The sequence below is a fragment of the Chiloscyllium plagiosum genome, unplaced genomic scaffold (assembly GCF_037043375.1).
Source record: "Chiloscyllium plagiosum isolate Xiang-an unplaced genomic scaffold, Cpla_swu_hap1 HiC_scaffold_5, whole genome shotgun sequence".
NCBI lineage: Eukaryota > Metazoa > Chordata > Chondrichthyes > Orectolobiformes > Hemiscylliidae > Chiloscyllium > Chiloscyllium plagiosum.
This window is the reverse complement of record NW_028270143.1, coordinates 3,675,768-3,687,986: the sequence shown is the minus strand read 5'-3', so window position 1 is coordinate 3,687,986 and position 12,219 is coordinate 3,675,768. Positions and strand designations below refer to the sequence as shown.

Genomic DNA, 12,219 nt, shown 5'->3' with positions numbered 1-12,219 from the left:
CAATCACAGTAAGACATACAAACTGAAGCTAGTGGTGGGACAGAGTTGGGAGTGTTAGGAACAAGAGAAAATGAGGTCTGCAGATGCTAGAGATCAGAGATGGAAATGTGTTGCTGGAGAAGCGCAGCAGGTCAGGCAGCATCTAGGGAACAGGAGAATCGACGTTTCGGGCATTAGCCCTTCTTCAGGAATGAGGAAAGTTTGTCCAGCAGGCTAAGATAAAAGATAGGGAGGAGGGACTTGGGGGAGGGGCGTCGGAAATGTGATAGGTCGAAAAAGGTCAAGGTGAGGGTGATAGGACAGATTGGGGTGGGGGCGGAGAGGTCGGGAAGAAGATTGCAGGTTAGGGAGGCGGTGCTGAATTTGATGGATTTGACTGAGACAGGCTGGGGGGAGGGGAAATGAGGAAACTGGTGAAATCCGAGTTCATCCCTTGTGGTTGGAGGGTTCCTAGCCGGAAGATGAGGCGTTCTTCCTCCAACCGTCGTTTCGCTGTGGTCTGACGATGGAGGAGTCCAAAGACCTGCATATCCTTGGTGGAGTGGGAGGGGGAATTGAAATGTTGAGCTACAGGGTGGTTGGGTTGGTTGGTCCAGGTGTCCCAGAGGTGTTCTCTGAAACGCTCCGCAAGTAGGCGGCCTGTCTCCCCAATATAGAGGAGGCCACATCGGGTGCAGAGGATGCAATAGATGATATGTGTGGAGGTACAGGTGAATCTGTGGCGGATATGGAAGTTTCCTTTGGGGCCTTGGAGGGAGGTGAGCGGGAGGTGTGGGCGCAAGTCTTGCACCTCCTGCGGTTGCAGGGGAAGGTGCCGGGAGTGGAGGTTGGGTTGGTGGGGGGTGTGGATCTGACGAGGGAGTCACGGAGGGAGTGGTCTTTACGGAATGCTGATAGGGGAGGGAAATATATCCTTGGTGGTGGGGTCCGTTTGGAGGTGGCGGAAATGACGGCGGATGATGCGCTGTACATGGAGGTTAGTGGGGTGGTAGGTGAGGACCAGTGGGGTTCTGTCCTGGTGGCGGTTGGAGGGGTGGGGTTCAAGGGCGGAGGATCGGGAAGTGGAAGAGATGCGGTGGAGGACATCGTCGATCACGTCGGGGGGGAAATTGCGGTCCTTGAAGAAGGAGGCCATCTGGGATGTGCGTTTTTGGAACTGGTCCTCCTGGGAGCAGATGCGGCGGAGTCGAAGGAATTGGGAGAATGGGATGGCGTTTTTGCAGGGGGCAGGATGGGAGGAGGTGTAGTCCAGGTAGCTGTGGGAGTCGGTCGGTTTGTAGTAGATGTCCGTGTTGATCCGGTCGCCTGAGATGGAAATAGAAAGGTCGAGGAAGGGGAGGGAGGAATCTGAGACTGTCCAGGTGAATTTGAGGTCGGGGTGGAAGGTGTTGAAGTGGATGAACTGTTCCACCTCCTCGTGGGAGCACGAGGCGGCGCTGATACAGTCATCGATGTAGCGGAGGAAAAGGTGGGGGGTGGGGCCAGTGTAGTTGCGGAAGATGGATTGTTCCACATATCCTACGAAGAGGCAGGCATAGCTGGGGCCCATGCGGGTGCCCATGGCTACTCCTTTCGTTTGGAGGAAGTGGGAGGATTGGAAAGAGAAGTTGTTCAGGGTGAGGACCAGTTCAGTCAGTCGAAGGAGGGTGTCAGTGGAAGGGTACTGGTCGGTACGGCGGGAAAGGAAGAAGCGGAGGACTTTGAGTCCTTCGTGATGGGGGATGGAGGTGTACAGGGACTGGATGTCCATGGTGAAAATAAGGCGTTGGGGACCGGGGAAGCGCAAATCATGGAGCAGGTGGAGGGCGTGGGTGGTGTCCCGAACGTAGGTGGGGAGTTCTTGGACTAAGGGGGACAGGACGGTGTCAAGGTAGGCGGAGATGAGTTCGGTGGGGCAGGAGCAGGCGGAGACAATGGGTCGGCCGGGGCAGTCAGGTTTGTGGATTTTGGGCAGGAGGTAGAAGCGGGCGGTGTGGGGTTGTGGGACTGAGGTTGGAGACGGTGGATGGGAGATCCCCTGAGGTGATGAGGTTATGGATGGTCTGGGAGATGATGGTTTGGTGGTGGGGGGTGGGGTCATGGTCAAGGGGGCAGTAGGAGGAGGTATCTGCGAGCTGGCGTTTGGCCTCAGCGATGTAGAAGTCGGTGCGCCAAACTACTACCGCGCCTCCCTTGTCTGCTGGTTTGATAGTGAGGTTGGGGTTACAACGGAGGGAGTGGAGGGCTGCGCATTCCGAAGGTGAGAGGTTGGAGTGGGTGAGAGGGGTGGGGGTGTTCAGGTGGCGGTTAATATCGCGGCGGCAGTTGGATATGAACAGGTCGAGGGCAGGTAGGAGGCCAGCACGGGGTGTCCAGGTGGATGGGGTGTGTTGGAGGCGGGAGAAGGGGTCGTCAGAGGCTGGGCGGGAGTCTTGGTTAAAGAAATAGGCACGGAGGCGAAGGCGGCGGAAGAATTGTTCAATGTCACGCCGCGTGTTGAATTCATCAATCCGGGAGCATAGGGGAATGAAGGTGAGGCCTCTGCTGAGGACTGATCTTTCATCCTCAGAGGGGTAGGTCTGGAGGGATAGTGAAAACACGGCAGGGATGGGAGCTAGGACCTGGTGTGGGGCTGGAGCTGGGTGTGGGGGCGGGGTTAGGTCTGGGGGCGGGGATGGAGATCGGCGTGGGGGCGGGGTCGGGCGTGGTGATGGCGATAGGCGAAGGGGCGGGGTTAGACGTGGTAGTGTTAGGAACAAGCAAATCACTGTTCTAAAACTGAATGTTGATTATGACAGTAAATTAAAAAGAAATATAAAATAAACATAAATCATCTATAAAGGGAGAATAGGTGAAATTAGATCCTTGGTTGATCTAATTGCAGACAGGGAAATGGCAGATAACCTCATGGTGGAGGACAGGTATGCAAAAATCTCAGGTAAGCAACACAATGGGAGGAAATTCGTTTAATCTCTGGTCTTGTACTACTAAATTGGTCTGCTCAGATAAAGAAAACATTATCTTTATTTCAGAAATGTCTTTCTGAGAATCCACTTTACCAAGACAGTAAGACTAAGATCATATGATGTGTGAACTCTTATCTCTCAATTAGAATTAACCCCCTTAGACCACATCATGCTGCTCCCTTACAATGTGTAAATGGAGAAAGATTTATCTCGTGTAGCTGAAAGTTTGTTCATCTGGAATCAAGTGTAAATGAAGCAGAGATTTAAGTGCTGAGAACAGAAATGAATACAACACTGGCTCTCAAACGTCCTCAATCTGGACAGCCTACACTTAGCCTAACATTTATTTCCCCATCTGTAAACTTCCATTCCATCCACTCTTTTCTATATGCCTGCATTTCAGACCAGACCTAGATTAAGTTGCTCAATACTAGTCTTAATACAATGTTTAGTGCACTTATTGTGCTTGCATTAACTGTTCAAATAGTCATATTCTCAAAATAACTTTTCCTTTCCCCCCAATATTCTTTAAGTTATAAATGTTTCCTTTCACTTTGTTTCTACATAGCACTTGTTAAGAACAGAAATACTAAGTGGTTGAAATGCTTTTGGACTTTACTAAATGTTGTAAGAATTGTTGGCTCCCATGTGGCCATTTAGCTTTAAATTTTGCCAACAACATAATTTTCTCTTCTCATTAAGCTTCTTCTCAGCACAAGGCCAAAGCTGCACTGGGACCATCAAATAATTGACAAGCTGACCATGAAAAAGTGCAATTGTCAGCACACTGCAGGCTGCACTAAACTAGCTATTCTGAATTGTATTTTTCCACTAACTGGGAAATTATCCTGTTTCATTACTTTATTAAAAACCTGTAGTCTTTGTGCTTTGTGACCATTGTAAAACAGCTTTTGCAAACTGTGGTTTTCCAAGAAAATCCTCTACTAACTTTGAGGTTAAACTTCCGATCCTATATTTGCAGGCAACTATGATTCATGAACAGGGTCAATTATTGGGCTGTACTTGAGTATCAATTCTATTAAAGTCCTCACTCACTTTAGTAAAATAATAACTTGTATTTATACAATGTCTTCAACACAGCATTTTGTCAGTAAAAAGTGAACTGCAGATGCTGGAAATAAAATTGCTGGAAAAGTTCAGCTGGTATGGCAGCATCTGTGGAGAAAATTCAGTAAGTGTTTTGCATCCAGTGACCCTTCCTCAGAACTGAATTGTTATTGTGGATGTGGGATCATGAATTAGTTTAATTTCTTCACATAAGAATTTTGTGTAGCTTACTCAAAAGGGGGATGAAGTATAGTGGTGTTTACCCAGATCTCTGGATTAACAATCCAGTGATCTGGGTAATGTTCTAGGGATAGAGTTGGAATCATGATATGGCAGATGGAGGAATTTAAATATCTTGTTTTTAAAAAAAAACTAAGTAATGGTCTAATGTTGACCACTAATCCATTGTCAATTGTTGGTGCGAAGAACCCATCTGGCTCACTAATGTCCTTTTTAGGGAAGGAAATTGCCATCCTTACCTGGTTTGGCCTAGTTGACTCCAGACCCACAGCAATGTGGTTGACTCTCAACTCCCCTCTGGGCAATTGGGGATGAGCTATAAATGGGGATGCTATCGTTCTTGGGAATAAATTTACAAAGGTAAAAACAATGACTGCACCTGCTGGAAACCAGATTCTGGATTAGTGGTGCTGGAAAAGCACAGCAGTTCAGGCAGCATCCGAGGAGCATAGAGTACAGTGGGGGAGGAGATGAAGGTGATAGGTCAGGGAGGAGGGTGGAGTGGATAGGTGGAAAAGATGGGCAGGTAGGACAAGTCATGGGGACAGTGCTGAGCTGGAAGTTTGGAATTGAGGTGGGGGAAGGGGAAATGAGGAAACTAGTGAAGTCCACATTGATGCCCTGGGGTTGAAGTGTTCCGAGGTGGAAGATGAGGCCTTCTTCCTCCAGGTGTCGGGTGGCGAGGGAGCAGCGGTGAAGGAGGCCCAGGACCTCCATGCCCTCGGCAGAGTGGGAGGGGGAGTTGAAATGTTGGGCCACAGGGCGGTGTGGTTGATTGGTGCGGGTGTCCCTGTGCCTGTCTCTTTGTTGGCTACGTAGAACAGTCCATCTTCCATAATTACATCGGCACCACTCCCCACCTCTTCCACCGCTACATTGGTGACTGCATTGGCACCACCTCATGCTCCCATGAGGAGGTTGAGCAAATCATCAACTTCAACACATTCCACCTTGACCTTAAATTTACCTGGACCATCTCTGCCACCTCCCTCCCCTTCCTGGACTTCTTCATCTCCATTAATGACAACTGACTTGACACCGACATTTTTTTTTTTACAAACCCACAGCATTGCACCTCTTCCCACCTTACCTCCTGCAAAAATGCCATCCCGTATTCCCAATTCCTCCGCCGCTGCCGTATCTGCTCTGAGGAGGACCAGTTCCACCACAGAACATACCAGATGGCTGCCTCCTTTGGAGACTGCAATTTCCCTTCCTATGTGGTTAATGATGCCCTCCAATGCATCTCGTCCATATCCCGCACCTCCGCCCTCAGACCCCACCCCTCCAACCATAACAAGGACAGAATGCCCTTGGTGCTCGCCTTCCACCCTACTAACCTTCGCATAAACCAAATCATCCACTGACATTTCCGCCACCTCCAAACGGACACCACCACCAGGGATATATTTCCCTCCCCACCCCTTTCCGCCTTCCACAAAGACCATTTCCTCCATGACTACCTGGTTAGGTCCACCCCCCCCCCCCCCCCCCCCCCCTCCTACAACCCACCCTCCCATCCTGGCACCTTCCCCTGCCACTGCAGGAACTGTAAAACCTGCGCCCACACCTCCTCCCTCACCTCCATCCAAGGCCTAAAGGAGCCTTCCGCATGCATCAAAGTTTTACCTGCACATCCACCAATATCACTTATTGTATCAGTTGCTCCCGATGTGGTCTCCTACATTGGGGAGACTGGATGCCTCCTCGCAGAGCGCTTTAGGGAACATCTCTGGGACACCCACACCAATCAACCACACTGCCCTGTGGCCCAACATTTCAACTCCCCCTCCCACTCTGCCGAGGACATGGAGGCCCTGGGCCTCCTTCACTGCCGCTCCCTCGCCACCCGACGCCTGGAGGAAGAAGGCCTCATCTTCCGCCTCGGAACACTTCAACCCCAGGGCATCAATGTGGACTTCACCAGTTTCCTCATTTCCCCTTCCCCACCTCACCCCAGTTCCAAACTTCCAGCTCAGCACTGTCCCCATGACTTGTCCTACCTGCCTATCATCTTTTCCACCCATCCACTCCACCCTTTTTCCCCCCCCCCCCGACCTATCACCTTCATCCCCTCTCCCACTCACCTATTGTACTCTATGCTACTTTCTCCCCACCCTCCCCTCATTTATCTCTCCACCCTTCAGTTACTCTGCCTGTATTTCTGCTGAAGGGCTTTTGCCCGAAACATCCAATGTCTTTTTTTCTGCTCCTCGGATGCTGCCTGAGCTGTTGTGCTTTTCCGGAATGAATTTATAAAACAAAATTGTATAGGGCTTGAATTGATGAAAAGAGAATGATACCAAAGCTTTTCATTTTACACTCGTCAGGATCAATTTTCAAATTTGAAAGGATTGTGACAATTTACACTGCAGGATTTAATTAAAAAGTGCTGATTGCTTGGTAAATTGAATCTGGCCATGGAGGAAAAAAATCTAGGAATTATACGATCAAGCTTCCTGCTAATTTTTTTTGTTTTTTAAAAAAGCAGGAGTTGAACATATTTCTTTTGTAGAGAATGAGTCCCTGCATATGTACATTACTGCTAGTAAATTAAATTCAAGCACATGATAAACTTGACTGTATCTTAAATTGGGTGTTAGTGTAGCTATTTGTACAGTCATGATTGGGAACCGCCTGCTGAACAATCACTGAATCACATCTAATAATATGCATTTTACAAAAGGTGGGATAGTTGACGGTGTTCTCTAGTTCATCATCCACAACCAAAGTGTGAGAAACAAAGCTCGCTCACTTCAATAATTTCAATCCGAGACAAGATCTGAATCAGTAGTGTCATTTATTTTACCCTTGCAATAGGGTGCGATGTCCACTGTCTACAAAGCAGGGACACACACCCACTGAATTCAACGAATACACGATATTTATGTAATTTGGTTCCTATTTTTTTTATCCCATTGCTCCTCCCTGTTTACATCTTCCACTTCTCTAAGACCAGCACCAATTACTCCTCCTGTTTATCTCTTGCCTTATCCGGCCTTGTCTGTGACAAAATGCTTATTTATAGCCTCACAAGGACGTTTGACCACATCCCGCTGTGGCCCATTGTTAGGTATATCCTTTCTTCACCATTATCTACTCCATCTGTGCTTTCCCCAACCATACTGATCCTTATGACCTTTTAATTGGGGTTTGTTCCTGTGTTTCTGTAAAAGTGGGAAACAGATGCTTATAACTACTGCTTGTGCAAGCATATCTGGCTTAACCTACATCCTCACAGCACCTTATCTATTTGTCTGTAACATCTACCATTGTTTTGCAGTCATGTTTCATTCTTGCATACAATTTTAGCTAATACAAAAACAATTATGTATTTCCTCCACATAGTTTGCATTCTAGTTGACTCCGCTCTTAGTTGAAACAATTACACATTGGTATGAGTTCATTTACCTTGCATAAGTAATTATAATTGCAGAAGTAACACTACTTTACCTATATCCCCACAAAAGGTAACCTGCTGTTTGATCTGATGGATCACACCAGTACAAGATGGCACATATCTATTCTCCATAATCTTTACTGTTCCCCATTAGTTTACCACCACTACATGACTCATCTTGTCACTTAGCATATCGTGGTTAGTTACCAAAAAAACTCTTGTAGTACAGTATGATTTTACTACTTCTGGGCTAAGAGGTTGTCATCCTGTATCTGAACAGATTGATTTAAAATATCCAGAGGGCTCCTGTGCTGCAGTGGACATAGGCTCTACCTCTTGCTGAGGATTTGTGGATTGGAGCCTTTGTGGAAGTTTGTAGTAACGTCTATAGTTTTTGTTTAGAAACTATCTTTACTACCCATAACAGAGGCTCTGTGTGGCACAATGGTGGTATCCCCACATTCCATATCTGTACCTACACCATACACCAGCTTATGATCAAAAGAGGAGAATTGGACAGTAAATAAAAGATTAACGTCTCTGCCAGAGACAGACACAACTAATAATTTATCCTGTCAATTTTAAAAAGAATTAGTAAGATAAACTTGACAAGAATAAGTCCTGTTTTGTTTTGTTTTGATTTGAAATGGTGAAAGTGAGACAGACAGAACGCCACATGCCCCACCTCCCCCCCAGGATATGGGCGGGGCCTACACGTCATGCCGTAACGCCGCAGTGATGCCGTCACGGCGGCGGTCAGGTGGGGTGGCGTGACCCGGTGGTGAAAGGTCAAAGGTGAGAGGAGGCGGTGGCGGCGGCTGTGCAGGATGAAGCTCCAGCCCTTGGCTGACAACATGAGGCAGCAGCTGTCCACCGTTCCGCGCCCTGGGTGTCGGTGTCCGTGACTGTGGCTGGCAGGGCGCCATTGGCTGCGGAGGAAAAGGGAGGGGGTGAGCCCGCACTCGGGCCTGTCCGCTGTCCCTCAGAAAGTACCTGGTCAGGCCCTCGGTTGCCTGACCCTGGTGTGAAAAGGCTGAGCGGCAGCGGCTCCAGTCTCCGTCCTCGGGTCGCCAGCCTCACTCCGAGCATTTCCCTGACCTTGTGTCGTGTCCAGTCAGTCTCCAGGCTCTGCTGGGAACCAGTCGATCCTAGCGTTAGAAAGGTATAACCGCAAATTCGCCAAGTCATTTAACCGTGTGTTTACATGTACTTCCGTGCAGTGAGTGCCTGCTCCAGCTTAATTCCAGCGAATTTATTATGTTTTAAAAGCTCACTGTTAATAACAAGATTTCCCCCGACGTAAGGCGAAGTTTGAAGAGCATGAATAGGTAAAACGAGTACGACACTTGTTTTGATTAGTTTAGATTGTTGTGTGAATAAAATTACTTGGTCAAAGGTTATGGTGACTTGTTAGACTTCAATTTTCCCGTGTTATGTTTCTAAGAGTGTACGGGAAATCGGGTTCCATTTACATGTTGAACTGTACCAAAACTTTACTTCTGAGCAGTCGATTTGTTTCTCTCTCTAATAGTATATAGAGCTTTTCACCTGGGTTTCTTCAAACATTTCAAAAACCATTAACTTATTTTAAGTGCTTTTTGTTTAAAACAAACTCAGAAACTGATTGAACTGAGCTACAAAAAGAATTTAAACTATATCCCCCTTAATCTTAAGAGGGGTATATGCACACATACATGCAAAAACAGAATGAGATGATGCAGTTATACAGCAAAAATTAATGGAAAAATAAAGAAAATCCTTGATCAAAATTGTGAACTAAAAAGGTAGAATAAGGTCTTTCAGTTTTCTGTTGACAAGATCAAATTGCTGCTTGACTTTGTGATTGAAGATCCTTGGTTTGTATAGTGGATCATATATCTCAGTTGGTTGGTATGCAAAGCTGACAACGTGGGGTCAGTTCCCACACTGGCTGAGATTACCATGAAGGAGTTCCCCTCCTCAACCTCTCCCCTCACCTGAGGTGTGGTGGCCCTCAGGTTGAATCACCACCAGTTGTCCCTCTCTAACGAGAGAGCAGTCCTATGGTCTGGTAAGGCTATGGCAACGTGACATTTCAATATAGGTCTCATGATTGAGTTATTGTCAGGATATTCTTTCTTTCCTGGTGTTTTCTCTGATTTTCAGGGAATACTTCACTCAGATATTTCTTTTACTGGTTTTCTTTAAGGTTTATATTGTGCCGAGAAAGAGGTAGCATTGTTGCCTTTCAAGTGTCTCCACATTTGAACAACTCTCAAGCCTGTGGCAAAACATTGATAAAGTCCCACATAGGAGGTTAGTGAGCAAAATTACAGCACATGGTATTAGGGGCAAAATACTGACATGGATTGAAAATTGGTTGGCTGACAGGAAACAAAGGATAGTGATAAACTGCTCCCTTTTGGAATGGCAGATGGTGACCAGTGGTATGCCGCAGGGATCAGTGCTGGGGCTGCAGCTTTTTACAATGTACATTAATGATCTAGATGAAGGTATTAAAAGTAATATTAGCAAATTTGCTGATGACACAAAGCTGGGTGGCAGAGTGAAATGTGAGGAGGATGTTAGGAGAATACAGGGTGACGTGGACAGGCTAGGTCAGTGGACGGATGCATGGCAGATGCAGTTTAATGTGGATAAATGTGTGGTTATCCACTTTGGCAAGAACGGAAAGGTAGATTACTACCTAAATGGAGTCAAGTTAGGTAAAGGGGCAGTACAACGAGATCTAGGTGTTCTTGTACATCAGTCAATGAAAGCAAGTATGCAGGTACAGCAGGCAGTGAAGAAAGCTAATAGCATGCTGGCCTTCATAATAAGAGGAATTGAGTAAAGAAGCAAAGAGGTCCTTCTGCAGCTGTACAGGGCCCTGGTGAGACCGCACCTGGAATATTGTGTGCAGTTTTGGTCTCCAAATTTGATGAAAGACATTCTGGCTATTGAGGGAGTGCAATGTAAGTTCACGAGGTCAATTCCTGGAATGGCAGGACTATCTTACGCTGAAAGATTGGAGTGACTGGGCTTGTATACGCTTGAGTTTAGAAGACTGAGAGGGGACCTGATTGAGACATATAAGATTATTAAAGGATTGGACACTCTGGAGGCAGGAAGCATGTTTCCGCTGATGGGTGAGCCCCGAACCAGAGGACACAGTTTAAAAATAAGGGGTAGGCCACTTAGAATTTAGTTGAGGAGAAATCTCTTTACCCAGAGAGTGGTGGGTGTGTGGAATGCTCTGCCCCAGAAGGCTGTGGAGGCCAAGTCTCTGGATACTTTCAAGAAAGAGTTGGATAGTGGAATCAAGGGCTATGGGGAAAAGGCAGGAACAGGATACTGATTGATGATGATCATAATGAATGGTGGTGTTGGCTCGAAGGGCAGAATGGCCTACTCCTGCACCTATTGTCTAAAACAGAAACCAATAGTCCAGGGATTGCACTGGGTTCTAAAACTCAGAAAAATAAGAATGATTTTAGAAGATGTAGAGTGCAAATTCACTGGAATTGCATTAAGGCTTTAAAGTTAAATTTTAAGCATGGAATGCATTGCATTGTGTTTCAAGGATTGAGGGGTATTCTGATTGAGATTCTGTACATTGCCAAAAATTATTGAGTTGTCTTTGGTACCAAAGATTTTTCCTATGTCTTGTGTAAAGTTGATCCCAGCTTTCCAAGAATCAAACTGGACTATGATTATTAATTGCAAATTAGCAGTTATACAGTTCTTTAATGATGCCCACAGAAGCAATCAGGTTATCCCTTCCCTTCCCCCAGTTCTAGCAGCCATTTCCCAAACAGTTCAAAGGGCAGTTGTAATATTTTCCTACTATCTTTGAGAAAAAAATTGCAGTAATGGACCTTCATTGGGCACTTTTTTATACATTTGAGTTGCATAAGAATCCTGGTTTAATGTCTCATGAAAGGCCGAGCCTCGAGCAGTGCAAAACTTTTACAGAACTGTACTTGAATTCGGTCTTTATCTTTTTGCTCAAGTCCTGGATTAGGACTTGAAACTGAAACTGAAACTGAATGTCCAGTTCGGGCGCAAATATCCTGAGTGAACTGCCAGGAAGACTTTAAGGGGACAGTCTTGGGTAATAAACTGATAAGTGGAAGATTTATCTAAGAATAAGGAATGGAAATGTACCTTAAATTTCCTAGTTCCTTGGAAAAGCAAATGACTTGATAGAGTTTTTTATTAAAAGTTAAATTGATTAAAATTTTTTAAAAACCACTGAGTAGGCAAATGAATTTTTAGGATATATATCAGGAGAAAACATAATGGTATAAGTTGTTTAGATCACAACTAAGTTACTGTGTGTAATTTTGACTTGCTCAGCATAATAATAGGTCATTTGGACCAATTAGTCTGGGTTTATGTTTCTAGACGCGACATTTTGCATCTCAGCATTTCATCATATCTTTCCAAAGTCTTGTGTTCATATGTACTCTTCTGTTTTCCTTATGCATGCTTAAACAATTTGGCACAATCACCCTGTGGTGGCATGTTTCACATTCTATCCAATTCAACTGAAGAAATTTCTCTGTTTTCCTGTTGGGTTTACTT

General features: G+C 46.0%; 1 protein-coding gene across 3 annotated transcripts in view; it reads left to right on the top strand.

The window, feature by feature from the left end:
- The first annotated feature begins 8,462 nt into the window (after positions 1–8,462).
- azi2 (5-azacytidine induced 2) overlaps positions 8,463–12,219 on the top strand; it is a 69,033-nt gene continuing 65,276 nt past the window's right edge. For 2 of the 3 annotated variants that reach the window (XM_043689499.2, XM_043689497.2), the window contains exon 1: positions 8,464–8,815. The gene's annotated coding sequence lies outside the window, so the exon portion shown is untranslated. Of the gene's footprint in view, positions 8,816–9,841; positions 9,949–12,219 lie in introns of all 3 variants that reach the window. The other variant, XM_043689498.2, reaches the window with a different exon arrangement.